Source organism: Corvus hawaiiensis, chromosome 8, assembly GCF_020740725.1.
Source record: "Corvus hawaiiensis isolate bCorHaw1 chromosome 8, bCorHaw1.pri.cur, whole genome shotgun sequence".
Lineage (NCBI taxonomy): Eukaryota > Metazoa > Chordata > Aves > Passeriformes > Corvidae > Corvus > Corvus hawaiiensis.
In genome coordinates this window covers 16,637,559-16,662,092 of record NC_063220.1, presented here as the reverse complement: position 1 = coordinate 16,662,092, position 24,534 = coordinate 16,637,559, and the positions used below count along the sequence as shown (strand labels likewise).

Here is a 24,534-nt window from a genome sequence, read left to right as displayed (position 1 = left end):
ATTTGTCTGCTTTTTTTTCATTTACACTGACTGCATACACTTTAGGACTCCAAGTACAAGCTTGTTCTAATTAGTATTAATAACAATCTATAACAACATTCAAAGATTTCTTATTCCCCAGATATCAGGAATTGAAGTCTACAACAGTCTAGGTAAAACATCGAATATAATCAAAGACTACAAAACTGTATTAATTTACTATCAGTTTAACCTATAACTCATTACTCAAGGTAATTTACTTCTGAAGTCAGCAAGAATTCTGCTTCAGCAAAAACAAAACACAGTATGTTGAACTTAAGAGTATTATTTAGTCTTAGGAAAGGCATATGAAGGACCAGAACCATCACATGATGTGGTAAGTTAGAAAGCCTTTCAGTTCTAGGCTGTCAAAGGAAAAGATGATCATGTAAATATTGGGAACAAGTGGCAACTGCATGAGGGGCAAGTAAAGGATGGGTATCAAGGTGAAGATGGGGATTGTTTAGAGAAGTTGCATGCTGTCAATGATGCCAAATGCAATTCTGTATGTACAATGCTGTGGGAGCCGCACACGAAACTCAGTGACTCCCTGGTAGGGCCAGGATTATGAGTGCAGAGAATAAGGCGGACCGACAAACAGATACAGGACATTACTAAACACATACTGTGGTTTCCATGGGCTAACTGCTATTGGACTGGGACAGACGGTAATTCAAAACAGCTGAAGGGCAAATGCAAGCAACCTGACAATCCTCCCCTCTACCCTGGCCACACTCAGACATTTATAACTATTTCTTCAACTTTCATCCTACATGCTATGTATATAAGGTAACTATCCTAAGCAAAAGACATTTCAGCACACAAATCCCCTTCCAACAACCAAATAATTTTATTAATATTTCAAATTCTTAAGTATTTACATATTATCTAAGGCATAAGCAATCAGTTAGTGAGAGATTCTTGGGAAACAGCAAACTACAGAAATAATTTGGCATGGTAAGTGGATACAAAACAATTGATCATCTTCGCCACATCACCTCAACAACATGCTTGACAACTACAACCCCAGTTCAAGCTCTTAAGGAGAAAACTAATTCATTAGGAAAATTGTTTGTATATTAGAACTATCATTTTACAATTAAAAAAGAATAATGAGCTTTATTTTTTAGTAGATAAGCTATAGTTTGTTCCAGAGCAATTCCATGAACAGAATAAGAAACCACATTTATTAAGTCCTCTTTAATTTATGCTGTATTATGCACACTATTAGTTTTTCATTACAGTGTTTTATGTCAGAAACAAGCAGGAGATACTAGAACAAGAACAGGGCACCAATATGTCATCACCACTTTCTAAACCTCACTTCTCCCTAGGGAACCACGGGCAAACAGTAAGGAGGAAATAGCTAGACTCTTAAGAATCACTTGTGATGTGCACAAATCCTATTTGAACAGTTGGAAACAAGTTATAACAACATTTGATTTGGCATAGAGCATCATGCAAAACCTCAGATTTACCACCAGCATCTGTGTTTCAACAACAAAAAAATCTCAAAGAACTACAGTATTTATATATCCTGTCAAGTTAGAGCCTTTTTTCTAATTTCTAGAATACTTATCTAAACATGATTGTGTATTAGATGTCTCAAACTATGCAAATGTCTGCCAGATGGTGAACCCTCTCAATTGCCTCATCATTCATCACTGCATCAGGGAGAATGTGAAGCTTCTGCCAGATACCAGCTCCACTCATTATTTCTTTACAGAAATTCCTTTTCTGCACAAGTTGATGCACTGAGAGAAGCCAAAACTGCATTTATGTTATTTTCAGGATCAGTTCTGTATTTCTTTCTAGATGATCGGCAGTAAGCTGTTTAAATAAACTTTCTGTTTAGCGGTTACTTGAATTTCATGCTAAGTGACCTTATCTGAAAGCTGTAATTCCATCATCGACACTTGGATGAACAAGTCCTTCTACCTGAGATGCACAACAACTCTAGCTGTTAAAGGCAGTATAATTCCTCTCCATCTTTGAACAAGTACTTCTGGAATAACTTTTAATTTTTTGAGGAACGTGAAAACAGTCTTAAATGCATAAAAAGTATTTTCAAGCACTGAGTCACACTAACAGGAAAACGAAGTGCAGCACAATTCAAAATAAAAATCTTCAAGGTACAGAATTCAACAGACTTGTCACTGGTAAGTAGATCTCTTAGAAAGATTAGACAAACTATAAAGAAAATGACTGACAATAAAATGTATGTATAAAAGACAAGGATAAATAATGCTTATACAGAAGAAAACCAGGAAATACAGTGAGAAATAATTTTTTTTAAAAAAAGCATGTAAAAGATGAATGAACTAGTGCATCAGGATTTATTTTAAGATCTTAAAATTTAAAAAGTAGTCATACAAAACCATGCAAAAAAATAAACACAATTAAAAATGAGGTTTGAGATTTAAGCCAAGCTACTGGCAGGCTCTAGCCAAACTAGCTGATCCCTCGTTCCCTGTCACTCTCAGTAAGGTATCTCCTGAATAGGAACTCCTGCAGCGAGAAGGATCAACTAATCCAGAGGAAAACTAACCAAGAAAGAATGGAAGAGAGTCTTCAGGTAGAATTACCTGATGATGCTCATGATTCAGTCATGTAAATTGACAGAGACAGCATAAGCATAAAGCAGGGCGGAGACTAAGGGAGAATCCGAGGCCAGAGTAGAAATGCATCTGCAGCATGTCACATTGAGACAGCTTAAATAAGTCATCAAAATACATTCTAAAAGTTGATTTATAGGAATATAGACATGTAAGTATAAAAATCTGAGAGGTTCAAGCAACACAAGTTAAAACTAACAAATAAGACAAACCAAAACAAATCAAAGACCATAACAGTAAGATTGGTACTAGCTGAAAGGATCAACCATTTTTTGAAATTCAGATGTTATCCTCTGCTTCACTGGAATTATTCACATAATTTGCAGTGAACAGCAAGAAACACATTCACAGCACTGCCCACACGTTGAGTGTGTATTTGAATACCGACAATCAGTCTTTCAGATCCTTTGAAACACCTAGAGCTTCAGACTTGAAAATAATTCAACCATCATCCTCTTTCAAGGCTTTGTCCACTTTTGAAAACTTTATGATTCACCCTGAACTCAATGCCATCATTCATATCTTCATTTTACTCTAACAAATTCCCAAGTCCTTCATTTGTGTGGTTTCTCTTTACTCAAATTATGCCATTTCTCCTCAACTGATAAAACACAGTAAGTCTCTTCATTAAGGCCACCCAGTAGTAAATATGTTGGAAAGTAACAGGAGACTCTTCTACTAAGGCTCTAAGTCCATCAAACAGAAGTGAAGAAGAAGAATTGAAAGTGTTTTGTGCACAAGACATCTTGATTTCAAATTATTTTTAAAATAGTGCAAATCATGTTTCTGTTAAAATATGAATGAAAATAATTGTTGTCATCAAAATACAATTAATAAATACAGGGGAAATGACTGTATATACTTATTTGCCAGTCACTTCTGTGGCCTTTAAACATTAATACAAAATGGAAGGCTTACAGACAAACACTACTGTTCTGAGAACTTGGTTATCATATTCAAAATCTGCCACTTGGAAATATGAACTGTTTATGACTGTAAAGAGTCAACAGTAACCCCGGATTACATACTAATGTAGTAGTAATTTGTAAACATGGTATACCCCATCCATCCTAGTTTTTACCAAACTCTGTCTTCGAAGAGTCATTAGCACATGCAAACTAAGTACATGAGCAGGAAAAATTACATTATTTGAAAACCAGATGAGTTCTTAAATTCGAAGGAAAAGTAAGTAGGAAACTGATTGCAGGCCTTCACTTATAAAAAACATCCAACCATAGATTCACAATGGCACACCAGTGACAGAATTAGGTGTTCCATGTTCTGATCTCATTCTCTTCCTACTACACTTTTGAAAGATGCATTTGGAGATGCTGCCTTTACTAGAGGATACCATTTGCCTGAGTCAGTTGCTCCAAGCCTTCAGAGGTTAATGCCTTGGTCAGCCAGCCATTGGCCAAGCCCTACAGCAGGCTGACCCATTCGGAGTAGTGGACAGGGTTCAGATACCACAGCACGCCAGCCACACTCCACACCCTACCTGGAGCACCACCTATGCCTCCCAGCAAAGTTTCACCCCCTGTACTGGGATCCACACTTGAGCAGCGATAGAAACCAGCACATCAGTTTCTACAGCAACAGGTTTATTTGCTTGGACACTGGTAACACAGTGACAGTTCAGCCTTGAGGTAAAGAACCATTTACCAGCTATCCAAACACCGTTATCTCTCATTGTCCTTTTTCCTGAAGCGATACCAGAGAGGTTCACATCACAAAGCAAAACCCCACATCCAGCAGGAATCTCCAGCCCTGGCAATCCTCTTTCTTATCTAGTTCTGCTTAACAGCAAAGTGCCGCTAATAGTAGTCTTCCCATCTGAGCTCACCAGCATTTCTATCCAATGTGAAACCATGCCTTCAAGGGACTTAATGTGCCATACAGACACATATCTCAATAAACAGCAACTGCACTTTGTCGTAAGAAACTGTCACCCTGCTGAAGTTTAAAAATTACTCCAATCCAGGTGTGACACAATAAGCAACAAGAACACTTCACTTTCCCTGTCTTGTTTGTGCTTCCTTACAGTATTTTTCTCCTGTGAACACCCAAGTCTTCTCTCATTTCCCTCTCTCTCTGTCCTGGATTAGCTGTAATTCAAGCCACACTGGTGAGAACAGAACAAACCTGTAATAAAAATATTTTTGAGTACTAAAATGCCTGAGGGTATATTAAAGGCGCATATATCACTACAGTTTATCTTCTGTAAACCCAAGCTAACACTTTTACTCACAGTATGCTAAGCCACAGTAGTCCTATTTAAAACATTACTTGAGGAATAATTTTTATGTTATTGTTCAGCCGTCATAACTACAACAAGAGTGAGTTTGAAACCCCAGTGTATGTTTCAAATAAAAATTAAATGCTAATCTGTATGAGGACAAAAGTTCAGTCATTTGTCAATTTATGCATTCACACTTTAGTTCTAGAAAAGCAAAGAAAAATAATTCAAATGCTGAAAACTGACATTATTAAATTATTACACTACTATTCCCCTTTCTCAAAATATGTTTTCTTTGTATACCATTCCTGACCTATTCATGCCATTCATTTAGGAATCTTAATATTTAACCTCTTATTCTTTCTCTTTTGAACATCTGCTATGTCACATGCATATTATTATGCTGAAGAGAGAATATATGAGTAAAAAACAAGATAAGAGCAAAAGGCAAGAGCAAACAACCTGTTTGCTTAGATTGTAATTAATTATCTGCTTTAAAATCATGGAATTTTCAGAAGCCTATTGATTCAGCACCCTTGAAGATACACGAAACAATTTCTATACTACTATTATTGTTCTAACATTTCTAGATATCAAGCACTGTGACACTGGCAACAGCACTACTCAAATATAGCAAACAATATTTGCTCAGCAAATCACCACTACATTCATTTTTTTCCTATGATGGCTTTATCAATCACATCATTCTCTGGGAGAAAGCCCACCCTGACGTCTAATTCAAGCCATGAAGCAATCTCTGAGATTTTCGCTCTTGCCAAAATTAAATGTGCAAGCAGCAAGTCACCACACAACTGCAAGTTATTTTTTCAGGATGTTTCAAGATGTTTATTAAGTTAAGATAAAATTGATTATGTTGGGAATGACCTCTTCTGTGATCATTTTAAATTAAATGTTTCAATATTTTAAAACCCCTGTAGGCCTCATTGTAATTCAAAATATAAATACTATTTATTCAATCCTACTCAATAAATAAACGGGACAGAAATATACCCATGATCAAAATTAGGAGGTTTCTTCTATAATATATTGTCACATCTTCCAAGATAAACAGAATCAAACATAGAAAATACACAGCAAATTCCACGTTTGTTAAGCTCCAGTTGCATTTCTTTAACAAGCTAACCCATTTGAAGGAGAAACATGCCTGAAGATTAACATAGCATGTCTTCATTAATGACTGTGACATATTAAGGTTTTCCTTCATTCAAGAACCTTTAAGATCATCATAATGAACACCTACACCCTTGCTGAGGAGATATTTATTTGCTGTTCCTGGTTATCTTTTAGACACTACGAAACTAGTCCATTAAGTATTTCTGCCTACTTGTATTTACAATACGTGGCTTATAAATGTGCATTTGCACTTCACCAATTATTTTAGGATAAAAAGATAACCTTCACCCAGTATTCAATTTAAGTTCAGTCATCATAAAACAGCTTCAGTTTGGGTAGCACAGTCAAGCTCCTTGCTTCAAGAATAGTAATATGGAATTCTAAACATGAAAATCTGCTCCCTTGATGAGATGGGACTTTATGCCAAATTTTTAGTCTACTTCAGTCTTCACAATTATAGTTAATTCGAGTAAGAATGTGTGGCAAAAGCTAATTCTGTTATCTAACACAAATGATCACTTGTTCAAAGTTTCTTACATTTCTTAAAAGTTCTTGTACTTTCAGCTGAATAGATGCAATTTTAACCCAATGAAGTTCTTGGTAAAATTAATGGACAAGTATTTCAGAGGATATTTAAGGTTCATGTAGAGTAGTTAAAGGTACAATCTAAAACAAGAGAATGCATGATAACCAAGCATAATATACCTTAGTTACTCCTAGAAGTAATGAATTTGAAATAATCATGATGCCACTTGGAACTAAAGCTTTTCTTAGAGCTGAGGTATTACTAAGGACTTTCTCCTATATGGACCTTCAGTTAATGTGCAGTTTCTTCACAGACAAAATGATTTACAGAACTTCTCTTCTGCACCTGAGTAACATCTGCATGAAATTTATTGAGTCTTTAGCATTTTCGAGATCTGCGCTTTGTAATAAACCCAATTGCTACAGGCCAAGTTAAAAGTTGGAAGAAAGTATGTATAGACACACAGTGTGCCTTTGCAAAGTCATTTCCATATGAAACTAGGCTAAAAACTGCAGTCATAATTTGGAAAATGACACTTCCTTCTCCAGAACACCTTTTTTTTTTTTTTTTGACTTAGCTGGCAATATGTGCCAGAGAGTCCGCTAGTATCCAAACAAAACTGTTTCATTAAAATCTGAAAATGCTGCTAGGCAATCTTCTCAGTTCTTTTACCTTAGGATAGAGTCTTATTTTCATATGCTTGTGCAATAACATATTACATAAAAAATGGGTGTTACATACATACTTTTTTAGTCAAGCAGAAAGATTTTTTTGCATCCATTTGATTGTGCATCCCTGCTGCTAACACATTAACTCAATACAACTCAACTCCTTGTATTTAGGTCAAAAAGGTCCTAGAAGGGAGGAGGCATGCACGTATGCCTGATCCACGCTCTAAACTTGAGCAGAGAAGGGAAAGCACCACAGAGGAAGCAGTTGGTGCCACAATTAAACAAGCCAAAGAACACAACCACAAAAGGACTGTAAAAGATAACAAGCCAGCAAATGCATGTTGAAACGCTCAAGGTTATTTCTGCTGTAACACTTAAAGAAGATCAAACCACTCTGTTTTCTGTAACGTATTTGGGCAGGATAACAACGAACCAATGCTGCAACCAGCACAGAACGCCATGACGTTAACCCAGGATGGGATCAATGTGGGTATTTATCAGAGGCACCGTCAAGGCTGAAGAACACCAAGTCCATAAACGTTGTAACCAGCCCCACCTGCAACCCCCCCCAGCAGGCCCAGGAGCCACTTCAGCTCAGGACTGCTCCCATTTCTGGGCTGAGCTATGATGTTGACATCTCTGGGCTCAGGCCCTGCTCTCTGCCACTCCTCACCATTTGATCAGACTTGTAGATCAGAATCAGGACCCAACTCACCCACTGGTGCCTTTCTTGACCCAAGTGGACTGCAGCAGAGTCTCAACCCTTGGCTTGTCCTCCCACTGACCCCTCCTGTAACTCTCCAGGATGAGAGGTCATTGGTCTCACCATCAGGCACAACCACAAACGATAAAAAGAAATTGAGTGAAATTAATTATTGAACAGCACAATGAATATGGACTTTTCTAAGTCGCCAAAAGCAGGGATGAGGAGGTTGCTCTGAAACCCTGAATCAAACACTCTCGGGCCAGTACTGAAGCAGCAAACTGAAAGATAAGGAGCAGTCCAAGGCCTTGTAATCGGACTTCTCTTGGGCAAGATGACAGCAATTACTTCATCCCTCTGAGAGGAAAACCCTGCAGACCAGCGCAGAGGAGGCTCACCTGCAGGACAGACCGTTCAAACCAGTGATGACCCCAGCAGGCGGCTGAGTGCATTATGAAGTAATAACTGGCACGAGAAAAGATCCCTGAAGGGAGGCAAAGCAGCAAGGAAAACTAATGCTCTGTGCAAGCTACACAGTTCTGAACAAAACAATGGCTGATGTTGGCAACAGAGCTCTGCTTGCAACAAAAACCTATGTAATGTCTCAAAACGGTGCAAAACCAAAAAACTACTTCAAGGAAGTTTGCAAGCTGATGCCTACCAGTGGCTTGCCACAAATGTCAGTGACTTGCCACCACTGTTCAAGTCCATTGATGATACGAAGAGAAAGAATTTACAAATGACAGCTCAGTGAGGGTACCACCTGTACCAGCATTCACAAGGTGCAACAGGCAGAATGAAGCTCTCCTTTTTCCCCAATCAATATCTTTCATACTATACAGAGATCTTTGTTTAAATAGTAACAGTTTCTAATGTGGACGGTATTGCTTTCCTCTCCGGCACTTTCTGGTTGATAGAAAGCCAACAAGGAAAAATCAATTTCTCACAAGGTTGTGTGAGAAATGTGGTGATGAGAAATAAAGATATAGTACCTGTACATCTAGAATAAAGTTCATGGATAACAGTAGAAAGAGCATATAAAACCAGCATACGTAAATGAATGCAGACTAACCTGTCCTTTGAGATTTCAAATTAAATATTGTTCATCTGTCTTCTTAGGCAGGCTACTGCCACACCTCAAAACAGTTAGCTGCTCCCGTAGATCTTTTTCACTTTCATTCTTTCCTTCAAGGTCTAGGGCTTTTTTCCTTGATTCTTTACTTTTTTTATCAGTAGTCCTCTAATTTTATTATGAGCTTATCTTGCAATCTTGTAAGTATCTCCTTACACCTGTTAATTTAGTTCCTGTTAATTTAGTGGGGACTATGTCACACTCAGACCCCCTGTATTCAAGACGTCTTTTTCTTGATTTCCAAAACTATCTGTTTTCCCTTTTTACCTACCTTTAAGAAAAATAAAATCAGTAGAATGAAATACAGTTTAGAAAAGGCAAGTTCTACCCTCAAAACCAAAATCTACCTTAGACCTCGCAAAGTATTTGACAAACTTCAACAGTTCATGAAAGTAATCTGAGAACAAATTAAATTAGAAACAGACAGCACACTCCTTACACTAAAGTATTCGTGGATTCTGTAGTTTTCTGGCTTATTACTTGTTCATTAATGCTGGTTGCTTTTCCTTAAGTGTTCTAATGCTTTTATAAAAGCAGAAACAGCTATGGAAGTAATAAGGCTAGTAGTACTACAACATTTCAACATATTTTTGAAAATACAATGTATATATTTCAGCACTTCTGATCTTACATGTGACCTCTCTGAAAAATAAAAATTATATCCACTACAGAAAATATGTCGTAACTATAGAGAAAAAGCCAGAAGGGTGTACATTGTTTATATAACTTTATAATAGTTGTACATAATCCAGGTGTGCATAATTATTGCCTATAATAACCATAAAAACCAAAGCACTTGCTTAGTTTTCATGATTCACTCACCAGAAAAAAATTACACAGCAACCTTTACATAATCTTAGTTATGGTAAAAAGAATGTGCAAGAGATATTATTACGTACTAAACTCCATATTCTTACTTTTAATACTTTAAGTTCAAATATTTGACAATAACTAATTAAATATTTTTGAACCATACCAGAAAACATTAAAAATAAGCCTAAATTTTATTAATAATCTCCTTCATAACTTAATAGTCTTATTTTATATAGTCACACATCATTCAATGGATTGTCAGATTATCTAAACACTGAAAGTTTTAAGGCCCTGAACATGAGAAACTCAAGTACTAGAAGTGCCTACACACAAACATACAATAAATAGTACAATATCTAGGCTTTTTTAATTACACACTCATATGTACATCAAATAGTAAAAATGCAAGTAGGTCTTTAGATTTAGTAGAATGAGAGACAAGCCACGTGCATAAAAATCGTAATTCTGTAGATACGGAATTAATTGTTGATATTTAGGACCACAACTAGAGGGAAAAAACTACTACCAAACTGATAAGCAGAGGAAAAAGCCCAGGTTAATCTACCCAAGTTCACTGTAGATGGGCGGTCTTTTCCTGGGGGTTTTGGGCCACATCTAGCAAGCAAGAGACAGACAAGTCATACCAAGAATATGTCAGGGACTCAATACTTGCAAAAATCTGTATGCAGAAAGATCAGAGCTTCCCTTTTTCTCTGACAGAGGAGGGGCCCCAGCTTTCATGCTTTTCTGGCAAATAGAGGGAACATGGCCAACTTTCTTTGCATTTGCTGGCCAAAAGCTGAGACAGTCTCTGTCTCAATTCAAACTTTAAAACCTTTATTGGGATGCATATGGTTGCTCACAGAATAGAGCTTTATTGTAAGCAAAATGGGTAAAGCAGGAAAACCAGGACACAAAGGCTTTTTTTTTAAATTATCCATCGATTTCTTTGACTCAAATGCACAGAATATGTATGGGAGAGTTTTGCTAAGTGTAAATTCGAGCAAGAACAAGCAAATGAAAGTTGGTTTTTTTCTTTCGTTCAGGGCTTTCCACTCTTCGCAACAGCAACCTCAGAGCTCCAATGCTGTCATACCAAACAATTTTCTTTGCTTTAAATCTGTGTACACACCTTCCTCAAATATTTTTACAGCTCTCCCACTAACTCCTAAGTCAATTCTATGCAGCTTTCTATAAAGCACCATGGCTGAAATGAAGTTCAGGGGTGCACTGAAGCTGTTATACAGGATAATATTGTGCTGTACTGTTGTAACTGTGGTACAAAATCTTTTGTCCTCAGAAATTTTAGCCTCAAAACCAGCTTTCTGTACCTAGACAACAGGACAACTGACTGTTCAGGATAAACATTTTTATTATTAACTTGCATAACAGAATAAAGAGTATGCAGAACAAAACAAGGGAATGACACAAACATGAAGCTAAGCCTTGGGCAAAGTAGAAGACATTCGCAAATTTTAAGAGAATACACAAACTTGCCTCTTCTAGGAGGGTGGAAGACCTCCAGAAAACCCATTACTGTCTGTGCATCTCTATCATTCTATCATACCTATCAGGTAACAAAACTCCAAACAGATGTTTTGATCTGAACCCTGAAAGAGAATTCAGGCAGGCATAGTAGTCTAATACTATACAGACATTTGAAGGATGTTACTGCATATTTTAACACTGACCTGTTTTATAGCCTGCTGTCTAGGGAACTGTTTATTTCTGCACACCACTACTGAACCTGGCTTGCAAATCTAGAATCACAGTTCACAAAGTATAAAGAATTAATTTCTGAAGAGGCATCCCAGTATTGCCAATTCTTACAGTCATGTAAGAAAGGCACTGTTCTTACAGTCATACTCAGAAAGGCACTGTTTTTCCAGAAGCCCTAGTTGTACTAGTAATATAATTATTCATAATCTCAACCTTAAAAACAGAATGAAAATGGGAACAATAATGGTTTAAGAATTTTAAGACAAAAAGGAAGGTCCCACACTTATCAATTTTAAGCCATATCAATCATAGAAGGCGAAGGATAATGAAAATTTGGAATTTGATGCTCTAAACAGCTGGTGCTGACAACACATTTTCCATACTACAAGTTTGTTGGCATGCCCCCAGAATGGATTGGAATGACTAGACAAAACAGTGAAAATACACCTCAATTGTAGATATTATCCATTCATTAATATCACAAATCACCCAATTATTTTTCTAATTCTCCCGAAGTTAATCTAAAATTTTAGTATTTCCTTCTCTTGGTAAAGAAGAAGGACCATTTACAACCCAAAATGTTGCTGATATCCAAGGTATTTGAATTCCTTTATACAAATGAATCTACAAAATTTTAAACAACACTATTTTCCCTGATCCCTCAAGTTCTTATACCTCCTATTACACAGAAATAAGAAGTTTTAACATAGAGTGTTGTGATTTGACACTGGCCCAATGCCAGGCACCCACAAGAGCCACTCGCTCACCCTCCCCTGCCACAGCTGGGCAGTGGAGGGAGAAGGAAAAAAAAAAATTAATGAACACTTCACGAGTGAGATAAGGACCGGGAGAAACACTTCAAGGGCGAAACAGGCTCAACTTAAGTTGCAAAGTGAATTTATTACTAACAGAATCAGAGCGGGATAATGAGAAGTAAAATAAGCCCTTATAACACCCTCCCCCCACCCCCAGCCCCTCCCTCCTTCCCACCAACAGCACAGGGAGACAGGGCACGGGGGTTTGGTCAGTCCATCCCCAGATTTCCTTCCGCTGCTCCGGGAGAGGAGTCCTCCCCATGAGGCCGTGGGGTCCCTCCCAGGGGAGACAGTTCTCCGAGAACTTCCCCAGCCTGGGCCCACTCCCACAAGCAGCAGCCACACCGCACCTGCTGCAGCCTGAGCCCCTCCCACGGGCACACAGCCCTCCCAAAACTGCTGCACCGGGGCTCTCTCTTTCCTCAGGGTGCAGTCCCCCAAGGACACGCTGCTCCAGCCTGGGAGCAAGGGCCCTCTCTCTCCACCAGGTCTTCCACTGGATCACAGCCTCCTCCAGGCATCCACTGGCTCCAGCATGGGCACCTCCCCCACGGGCTGTGGGTGGATCTCTGCGTCACCCGTGGATCCCCATGGGCTGCAGGGGGACAACCTGCTTCACCATGGGCTGCACCATGGTCTGCACCGCGGCCTGCAGAGGCATCTGCTCCGGCGCCTGGAGCACCTCCTCCCCCTCCTTCTCCCGTGACCTTGGTGTCGCCATGTTGCTTTCCATCACATGTTCTCACCTCCTCCTCTTCTCTGACTAGAATCCAAAATCTTGTGACTTTGTTTTGATTTTCTTCTTAAATATGTCATCACAGAGGCATTACCACCCTCTCTCATTGGCCCAGTTTTGGCCAGCAGCATGTCCATCTTCAGAGCCATCAGCCATTGGCTCTGCCGGACACGGTGGGAAGCTTCCAGCAGCTTCCTCACAGGAGCCAGCTTTGTGGCTGCCCTGCTACCTAAAACCAGGCTGTGCCAAACCAATACAGAGTTCCAGAATTTGCTGCACGAACATAATCACACCAAGCAAAACATTCTTCCAAAAAGTATTCATAATTGAGTGACAGAGGGATCCTGCTAAAAACTTTTGCCATAGCTCAGAATTTGCTGGAACAAGAAAAAATTTCAGCTGGCCACTAAGAACAAAAAAAAAAAGGCATTGAATAATTTAGAAGACTCATAAATGCCTTCTTAGTCGTGGGCCGAAACTAGCGTTTTACAAGAATATTGTCTTTATAGCAAATCCGAAATGTTTCCATAACTATATATAAACAAATTTAATCTGTGCAATTTAATCTACCAACAGATTGGTAGTTGACGATATCTGCTTAATACAAACAAGAACAAACAGTATTAATATTATACTCTTTCTCTACAGTGAAACTGGCTGCTAAAGCTAGATTTTTAATGGCCACCACATTCCTATACTAGGTTACTACGTATACACTTTTATTTTCTTTCAGAAAAGTTAGAAGAGAATGGAAACAACTGAACAGTGCATTTTGGGGTTCAACTGTATTTCCAAACTAGTTTCTACTTTAGATCTTTATCTACAAATGTTTTCTGCTTAAGTACCTAAGGCTAGTTTGGCTTAGGTAAAAAAATCCCACCTTCTTCTTCAACTTGACACATCTAAAAAAAAATAATGAAAGAATTAATAAACAATTCTGTTTCATACTGCAAGTTAGCTTAACCACGTATTGGAATCTTGTCATACAGTCTCTGAAATCTGTTTTAATTAGGGGGACAAAGGCATAAAAAGTATCACAATGAAAACAACAGCATCCAATGCTACATGGACTTGGCCTAAGCTATATAATTTCATGAGATGATGAAATACTGATAGGTACTTTCTAAATCCATCCAACAAAAAAAGAAAAAAAAAAAGGGAAAAAAAATTTAAAACACTATAATGGTACTTAAATATTTAAATTACCCAGGCTAATGATATTAGGAATGCCTCTAAATGGGATTGTCACAGAAGTTTAGTAAATGACACACACATGAAAGCATCCATTTCTATGTTGTTTCTCCCTGAGACATTTCTAAGTCTACTGAGTGAACACCACCACTGAAGTTGAACTTCTTGCTTATACTTTTCTGAATTAAAGCACAGAATGAGAACAGACGTATATTCAAATCAATAATGACAGCAACATTTTGAGTGGCTCTTAAGACAAAAATATTTCCAACAGGTGTCCAACTGTTTGATTTTATTGTTTTTATTTTTGTTGTCTATTCCATAAATTGATTATTAAGAAAAACAAAAACAAACAAACAAAAAGGTGCAATCATAACAAAACAAAGGTAATTAGGCAAGATTCTCCCCTTTTTGCATGTTCTTTGGGGGTAAAAATGCAAACAACAGACTATCCATGCTACACTGAAAATCTTCAAGGGCTCTAAAGGAGCCATATTAAGAAATATTCTTCACCTAAAAAAATGCAGAAGTACCATAACACAAAAGACTTCAAGAAGAATTATCTGCCTGGTCCTCTTTGACACCTTTGCCACTCAATATGTTACAAAATCATGGCCCATGGCATAACTACGGAGTGAACTCCAAAACCAAGCAGGGACTCAGCCTGTTTGCCAGCCCCTCCTGCAGTGAGAAATCCAGGGGGTTCCAGCCTTGCAAAGATACTCCTCTATGTTTACTGCTTCCCATAAGTCTGCTGAACTAGAATGGGTGCACACTGAGTGATCAGAAGCTTAAAGCTTTCACAAGAAATACCTGCAATGAGGTTATTTTCCCACAGCTTTCAGTAGAAATAAGGCATGTACTCACAGAACATCTGATACACTTGAAAGTCACCGAAAGTGTGACTATTTCAAGAAAAAGTTAGAAAAATACTAACCAACTATTAGAAATCTCTGCCCACCAATGCAACAATCTGATTATAAATGCATTTTAACATACTTGTCCAAACTGACCAATAACTAACTGGTTGAAAATATATCTTTGAAAAATGTCAGAGTATGAAAATTACCTAAAATTAGAACAGAGGCAGAATACAATCTTCAAAACACAAACCAGCCTGGATATTAAAACACTGGGTTTTCTTTTTCCCTTGTAATTTGGTACATAGCTAAAAATCCAAAACCCTAAAGGAATTAAAAAGGAGGCATTCACATCAAGAAAGTTTCTCAAGAAGAAATCTACAGGTTGTTCTTTGATGTGAACTGTTGGTAGTGCACAAAGCAGTAGCTGGTCTGGTATGACCCCTTTTTATCTTGCTAAATTCCAAAGGGAAACCAAGTTGGTTTTCCCCAAAACACTGCTGAAAGGTATTTGTACCACTACAGAAAGAAATTAACCTAATCCAAGCAACAGAGTTTTGTACTTGGAGTAAAGGAATGCATTATGAAAATGTTTGAAAGAAGATGCAGTGTAACAAAAACCTCAAATACCGAAGATCACTGCAGCAGCATTCTTGCTGTATGCTCTAGCAAGACAGAGAAAAATACTGTGGGAGGAGAGATCTCACATCAGAGCATTGTCTGAAACAGCAGACAGCAAGGTCCTACTACACAAGGCAAGGTCAATACAACTGGAGAGTCATCTGTTTAAGAAAACACACTATTATTAGATGCAAGCTATGCAGCACTTGTGCATACTAATAGAATAAAACCATTACCCCAAAAATAAATATTTTCAAATGGTAGCTTCAAGTTCGCTCTCAGTGTTTCTACTTTTTGTGTCTCATTTAAAACATTGAAATGAGTAACATAAAGAATACTGAAAACACCTGAGCATTTAATTTTTTAATTACTTATGAAAAGTTACACCTGACAAATATAATAGTATATTCAGTTTTCTTTTAATGAGGAGGCACCACTGAAAATGTTGTAACAAGTTATTAAATACTACTTACTGATAGCTATGTAGAATAAAAAGTATCCCACAGTGTACAGCCTATTCAAACTGTTATGATATGCCTCAGACTACTGTGAGTAAAATGTCACAGTACATATACTGGCCCACAGAATACACTTCCTTGTACAAGACTCAAGCCTGCACTGTCTCAATACCCAAATGCTAATCCAAGTACACATGAGTTTCGGGTGTAAAGAATGCAGGAGGAAGCTCGGTGGGGCACGTACCATGCTCCACAAGGTTTGTGTCCCTGCTGCTCTAAATCATTTAATGAAAGAGCTGGTATTACCTGTGGCACCATCACTGACACCTGATAAATTGGAGCAATGTAGCGGACTCTGGAAGAAGTATAATTCTGGGGAGTTGAGCTCATTCCTCTTCGCTCTTGGAGTTTACCAGTTTTCAGTAAGTGCTGCCACATCAAGCTCTTGCTTGAACATGTTGGATTATTTATGAATGACTGGGCAGTTAAGAAGAAAGTACTGTGGATGGCCTAGTTTAAAATCGGTGACATTAATTATGTCTTGCACCGAGATGTCAGCATGGCAGAGTATGCGAAACCAGTGGATCAGACTTTGATCCCACATTGACATATTTACAAATTAACTTATTTGTTTCAAGTAAAACCAAAATTCTGTGCCTCGAAACAAAAGAAAAATATTAGAGACCTCCCAAATCAGGAAATTCATAGAAAGTCTATCAGTACTTTATACTCAGCTCTTAAGCACAGGTCTTGTTTCAGCAGATAGATGCTTTGCTCAAAAAAATCAAGGAGTGAAATATGACCAATATCTGGCAGAAGCATGACTACGGAAAACCCCACCCACAAGCAGATATATATATATATAGGTTTGCCAAGATAAATAAAGCAGTATGCAGAGTTAGCTGGACTGCTCTCACATAGTATGTACTCAATCATGTAGGTCCTCAAGTACATGTGCAACACCTCTCAATGATTAAGAAGGCTCAGAAAGGGACAAAATTAATCTAAGGAAAAACATGGATTTCATATTAGCATGCTAACAGCTTTCTAAAACAGAGATGTGATGAAAAGTGTTATTTACAAATGAATCAAACTGCATATTAAAGGTACAGACAGCTGTTAACCTGCTGTCTGCACAATCAAATTATAGCCATTGCTCAATGAAACCATCAATGGCTGCATTGTGAACAGGCGTGAGAGTAAGTCTGTCCATGCTGGAGCTGCATAATTTGTTCCAATATTTCAGTTACCGGTATTTTCAAGAAGTATATAAAACAAAAAAGAGATGTGAATTATTGCTAATAACACATATCATTGTCATTTATAAAATTTAAGAGTCATAGTCATGACCCAAAATCCATTTTGCAGTAAGTGCTGTAGAAACAGGAAACAAAATGACAACCCCTGTTCTGAAATGCAGTTGTCAAGTGTTTTAAAAGAAAAAACACTCTTAAAGAAATGCTTTTGTAAATATGCACATAAATCAAGATGATAGCTAAAAAACCCCTTAGTTTTAATATTTAATGAAAAAAATCCCTATGCAAATCACAGAATTCTAATGAAATAATAGATTAATTATTTTTGCCTCCTTTATAACCGAAGTTTTCCTTTAACTAATTCTCATTTCAAATCCAAGAACTATTACTAAATTATAGCTGCTGTTCTCCAAAAAAAGGAAGAGCTGCTAACTTAAGCAAAATGTTTCCAGGGGTTATAAATCTACAACCTTCCATGAACAGTCACACCTGTCACTTTTCAATATGTGCCTTGCTTCTATATTGGATTTCAGTGCAGGTTCTAGTGACCAGTGGATCTTAACATTCATATTTCTCTTAAATAAAACAGCCCTTTGATAAAAGAAATACTCACTTCTACGGGTACTTACGAACAGTGCTCAAACTGTTCCATGACATTCTTTTGGATAACCTAAATACCGAGAATTTCTTTTTCTCATATTACAAATCTCCCAAATCTCAACTTATCTTATCATCTCTTTCATGAACTTGCTCAATGATCTCCAGTAAACACAGTTTTGAGATTTTTTTTATTCTGCAGTAGGGCTTTCATGTTTCTTCACCCAGAAGTTTTACCTTGCGGCATTTTTTTCCTACTTAATGTCTTGGAGCTCTGGTTTGAACATCACACTTTTATTGGATAAGATGTATCACATGAAATCAGTGTTAACTGACAGGACAAGAACTGCACTACAGTGCCTGATCTACAGTCACAAAATCTTAGTAACAAACTTTTTACCATGTATGAAAACACGAATGAACTCATTATAGAATCTGAGATTACTACCTCAATATGGCAGAACAAGAATGAATTCTATATAGATGACTAAGAAAGCAAGACTTTTAGTAATCCTCTGCAAATTTATGCAGACTGGACATGCTCTTTTATGTCTTGTGAATTTCTCTCAAGCACTTCCTAATACACAAAACATTGTGTCTGTTTCTGGTTTCACCTTGTATGTTTCATTGCTCACAGATTTCCTTAGGTGTTTTTGTAATGATCACAAACATTGGTTATTTGCCATTGACTTTTCAAGGGATGCAATACCACAGATCAGAGATGATTATTTGTAGCTGGAAAGACATGACTTCTTAAACTACATAGTAGTCACTGCTCTGCAACAATTACTAAGTGGTTGCTTCATAATTGGCAGGTTCTCTGATCCTCTTTCAAATATACAAATGTAAAGAATGGAAATATTTAGCAAACTTTTATCATACAAACGTAGAGGACTGAAATATTTGGAAAACTTTTTATCAAACTTTTAGCATAATAAATACAACAAGAAGGCCAATTCTGCTCCTTACACAAACACCTCACTATGAAACAAAACATTTTACTGTTCCTTGAAGTACAGCTGATCCTTCAGGCATTTCTCTACCACTCTTAATCCAGGTCTTTCACTTCCTTCATCTGAAGCCCAGTTCAGTCACCTGTATAGGCTCTTCCCTTTATCACCTGTGCTGGTGGCATCCAAAGAGGGTGCAGCAGAACAGATAAGCATCACATCTAGACACTTTGGTCCTGATCCTACGAACACTTCAGTGAAACTACTTCTGTAAGTGTTTGCAGACTTTGAGTCTTTCTAACTCAACAACACTTCACCAAACAGGGCAAAGTGAAGTCTGGAGCTGGGAGGAATGCATTGCCCCTTCACGCCTGGGTGTCAGGGCCTGCAGCACCCCCAAAGAGCAGAGACCCACTGAAGGGGGGGGAGAGAGACAGCACCCCTGTCGCTTACAGCCACAGGCTCCTTCCAACGCTACATCTCCGATGCGCCGCACCAATCTTGGACTACAATTTGCCAGACATTAACGTAAAAAATACAACTGCTTGTACAATCACAGTGGAAGAGAGAAAGTGAGGGATCAATTTGTAACAATTTCTAGCATATGGGCTAAGGGCAGCCCACCCCAGTTTTCTTTTACATTTGGGATCTTCTTGAACCCTCCCGGAGGAAGGGGGAGAGCCTTTAAGCCGAAGGTCAGGCGGGGAGGGCGCGGGCAGCGGGGTCTGCGGAACATGGCCGAAAGCGGAGCCCCCGCCCGCCCCCGGGCACGGCCGCAGCGAGCAGCCCTCGGCAATCCCCCGGTGCCACAAGAGCGGGGGGGCCGGGACCCGGCCCCAGAGAGCCCCCGGAGGAGAGCCAGCCACGCTCGAGAGTCAGGGAAAGAGCCCATGAAAGCGGGCGGGGGTGAGCACGGACGCACCTTTCAGCGTCCCCCCGGCATCTTGTCCTCCTCCTCCTCCTCCTCCTCCTCCTCGGGTCGGCGGTGACTCCAGCAGCGGCGGGGCCGCGGCGGCGGAGGGCTCTGCGGGACGGGGCCACCCCCGCCTCGCCAGGGCTCCACGGCCGCCGCTGCCCGGGGCGGCGGAGCGAGTGAGGCGCCTTCCCCGGCGGGCCGGGGGCGGAGGCTGCGGGTGCGCACCGCCCCGCCGGGCCCGGGAGGCACGGGGAGAGCTGGGGAGGGGCCGCGGGGCAGCGCCGCCGGCTGAGTCAGCCGCGGACAGAGGGCGCGGGGCTGCCCGGGAGGGTTGCCCCGGGACCGCCCCTCCTCGGTGGTGCAGAGCGGGTTTCTCCCGCCGGATGCCTGCCCTCGGGACGGGTCGCTGGGAACATCCCCCGCACACGAGGCAGACGGGATGCGGCAGCTCCTCCTTGTCCGCGCTCCCACAGGCACGGCGCGCTGCGGGCGGCGTGTGGAGCACTCCACGTCCCGCAAGTGCAGCACCGGGAACCGCTGCCCCCGGCTCCGCGTGCGCGCTGCTGCTCCTGAAGGACTAGGCGGCGCCTGCTGAAGGGACCCCCAGAGCCAGAGAGCGCGCCCCGGGTCCCGTCCCGCCGCTGGCAGCTGCTAGCTGGAGCCGCCCGCGGAACAGCCTCCTACCTCCCGCAGACGGGCGCCATCGGCCGAGCGCCCCAGCCCCGCGCCTCCGCACCGCGGAATAGCGGCGCCGTCCCGCGCGGCTGGAGCCGGTCCAGCGCCATCGGCGTGCGCGCCCTCCGAGCGGGGGCCGGGGCGGGGGCGGGCCGGGCCGCGGCTGCCTCACCGCATCGGAATGTGGGCCCGCGCCCCCCGCTCCGCAGCGCCAGCGCGGCTCGGCCTCGCAGCGCCCCGGGCGCGCAGCGGAGCGCGGGAGCGCAGCCCCGGCTCGGCGCCTCGGCCCGGCAGCATCTCCGGGGACAGCATCTCCGGGGACAGCATCTCCGGGGACAGCATCTCCGGGGACAGCATCTCCGGGGACAGCGCGGAGCCTGGGGAGGGCAGGGCAACGCGGCGTGGCTTCCGTCGGTGCTGCGGGACTATGCGGTTTGGTGAAGGCAGCAGTGCATCTCTGCCTGCAATTTTTTCCATAAGAAGTACAAGAAGGAAGAGCGTCGTAAACTTCCAGTTTAAAGGAATCATTCTTAATTCTTAAACTGGCGAGAGTTGGCTATAGCTAACACGGGTTTGTTTAGGACGTTTTTATGTGAAGGGCACCGATTCTCATAAAGAAGGTATGCGGAGATTGTGTCCCAGTGTGGAGCTATAAAACTTACAGTTCATTTATTTCATTCTCTTTCAAAGCAAGGAACTCGTCGTACCATTTTACATTATACTATTTACATTATACTTGAAACATCAGATCTATCCCTAAGTATTCTACTTTGTTACCTGAGCAAACACTCATCACCTCATTGCAATAATTATCTTGTGAGCATAATACAAGAGTATTAGTGTCCTGTAGATAGTAATAATAGTGGAGAAAGTCTGTTAGCAAATAGTCTATTCAACAAATACATCAAAAAACACCAGTGAGGTTGCCCACTGGTAAGTTACGTATTTTTAAACAGTTTTTATGTTGTTATTTGGATTTTTTAAACAAATTAGGTCAGGTATAGTGTGTTATATATTTATTCACTTATTACTTCCTGGCTTTACATTTATTATCTATTCTGAGTCTGTCCATGGCTTACAGATTCTGATTATCAGAACAGAGAAGAAAATACATCACTATAGTAAAACACCTTGATCTTTTTAGCAGAATACCATCTAAATAATTTATTGTTAAGGAGACATGAGACATGATCAATCTGAACTAATTTAGCTAATTAACTTGTAATATTGGTCATTCTATACTGAAATACAGTACATACTGGATAAAATCCAGGTTCTGCAGAAAATTTAACATTCCCTTTGCCTCCAGCATGGCCTGGATTTCATTCACTGCATATATATAGTATCCAAAAAATGCCATGATACAATATTTTGAAAAAATTAAAATTTGAGTAGTGAATGTTTTCCAACTCATGTTTTGTGTGGTCTGTGTATTTTTCAGTACTTTCATATACTTAGATCCTGAATATTGGCTCAAAATACATTCAATTAATAATATTCTAGTGTACACTGCAACTTGTGTCAGTTGCTTCATAACAGGTCATGCAATGGATTTTCAGCTCTACAATAGTGATAATGAATTATCCTCCAAACACACAGGCAACACCAACCTTTCCACAGAAGTTTTTTCCAGTTTCTCTCTGCTTTTCCATTTGTTTTAAAGAGTGCAGGAAATTTGCTATCACATTATTCCAGGGGGAAAGATATATAATTTTTCCTTTACAATGTGTTTGCACTTTTTTTCAACTTCCAAATTTCCAACAATAAAAGATATCCTATACTGAAAAGAAACTGTTACATTTTACTGAATGGGAAATTTGGAGAAATCACCAGATCCTTGACTTGCCAAAAAGGCATCGGTCGTCAGGCACACATCAATGGGCCAACTTAGCATACCAGGGATCAATAACAAGCTCGAGCAATTTGTTGCATTAAGGATCTTATTCTTGAGATCCAGCTCTTCACCTGTAAATTGAAAACTTCTTGTTTCACCAGGACACTGGATGATTATTTAATAACAGTAATATTTTTGAACACTATAAAAGTTACACGTTAGATACAACAGTGAGAAGTGCTCTCTACAAAATAATTAGATGCTCATTTTCTCTGGGATGACATTTGCTTCTCTGAATACTGTAGGAATGAAGAAATTATGAATATCACAAAGCTGCAGGACTGCTCTTTTCCTAAAAAGTATTTATGCAATTAACAGTTCAGAAATTGTATCCCTGCTACCAAGCATTGCAGGATGAGAAAAATTTGAATATGAATGGTGTCTAGATATATCTAATAAAGTTGCTGCAAGCAGACTTACTTGGGAAGAAGCTCATTTCCTTGATGACAAGTTGGAAAGCTGCTGTTAGGATTGTTACCCAGGATGTCTCTCCCTGGTTGTACACACAATGAAAGTGACTCCCCCCCAAAAAAGTCACTGACCTCTCCTCAAATTTGTTCCCAAGGTGGGAGAACTCTGCAGGCAGCCAGAATTCCACTTTCTGTTGGGTACCACATCTGAGCTTTGCAGAAGTGAATTTTGAGCTGCCTGGTAACCTCAGCATTAAACAGATGAAGAAAGTATTGTTTTGCTGGACTTAACTCACGGGTCATGGTTTCTTTTTAACATTCTTAGCCAAGCAGAGAGTGTCTTGAGAGTGCTTCAGTTTTCTCCCTCATTGTACATCAGTGTCTACCCTGTTCTCACGAGAACTCACTGTTAGTCATCACATTGTACCCTACTGCTCCATCAGGCTTGACAATATAGAAAGACAACACATCCAGCTAAAATACAGTATTTATAGGGAGAGAAAAATACAGGACTTCCAGAAAATATTGATGTGTCTCACAGTCTTCTATCAGCCATGCATTTTGGAGTTTGGGTTACAGAATTGATTTAGAGATGAACTTCAAAGTGATGCATGAATATTAAATTCCACACATTCCCATGAGATGGTAAGTATTATTCACATTATACAGATGGGGAAACTAAAGCAATGTGAGTTTACTTGGGCAATTTTCCCATCAGGAAAAAAGTAACTACAGTGGTAGCATCAGTACTCAAGAATACCTGGCTTTTTTTCTGCACTCAGTCTGAGCTATGTATCACTTGCCTAAACCCTGCAGTATAATGTACAAAGAAATATTTTGTTTTTAATTGTGGTATTATATAGCAATATTTTCAAACAATTTATTTAACAAATTACATAAAACACTTAAAATATGCTTTTGATTTTAAAAAAATAGCCAGAAGGTTTTTCCTTGGGCTTTGCTCCAAAATTCACCCTTCAGCTAGGACTAAAGAAAAGCACGCACACTTGCACAAATGTAAACAGAAATTCTAAAAGAAAATTAGAAACACATGAAAGTAAGGACTGAGAATGTTTTCTTAACTGCACTCTGGTTTCAGTACAGCAAACTTTTCATTGATTTACTAATGGATAGACAGTTTTCTTGTGAAGGAACACACAGGCCTTATCTGCAATTCATTCCTTGCTTCCAATAAACCAATTATCATTCTGCAGAAGTACAGCCCATGGAGGCAGGGTGGTGACTGTTCCGTCAGGGCATCTCAGCTCTCTCTGTAAAGCACAACCCTACTTCAGTCATGAAGGGATTCTGCCCCATGAAACCAGTTCTTACAGAAAGGCAGTTTCACTTAAGACAATTATTTTACTAAGAGCCCAATTTTGAGGCTGTTTGTGATTGCTAGATAAATAATCCCAACCAGTACAACTTCTATACTGATTCAAAATAATAAATAAATACAGGCATAAGACAAACTACTTGAATTTCAGAAATTGTTTTTAAATTATTAACTCTGAACTGGAGCTTTCTTATGAAGTCTGCTATTCTCCAAAAGGTTCCAGAAGCTTTGTAACTAAATTACAAACTTAAT

The 24,534-nt window shown here is 39.7% G+C and overlaps 1 protein-coding gene across 5 annotated transcripts in view; it reads right to left on the bottom strand.

The window, feature by feature from the left end:
- PLCE1 (phospholipase C epsilon 1) overlaps positions 1 to 24,534 on the bottom strand; it is a 149,919-nt gene that overhangs the window by 121,545 nt on the left and 3,840 nt on the right. For 3 of the 5 annotated variants that reach the window (XM_048310525.1, XM_048310529.1, XM_048310528.1), the window contains exon 1: positions 19,974 to 20,124. The exons of 1 other annotated variant lie outside the window; for it this stretch is intronic. The gene's annotated coding sequence lies outside the window, so the exon portion shown is untranslated. Of the gene's footprint in view, positions 1 to 19,973; positions 20,125 to 20,651; positions 20,682 to 24,534 lie in introns of those variants that run through there. One more of the 5 variants, XM_048310527.1, reaches the window with a different exon arrangement.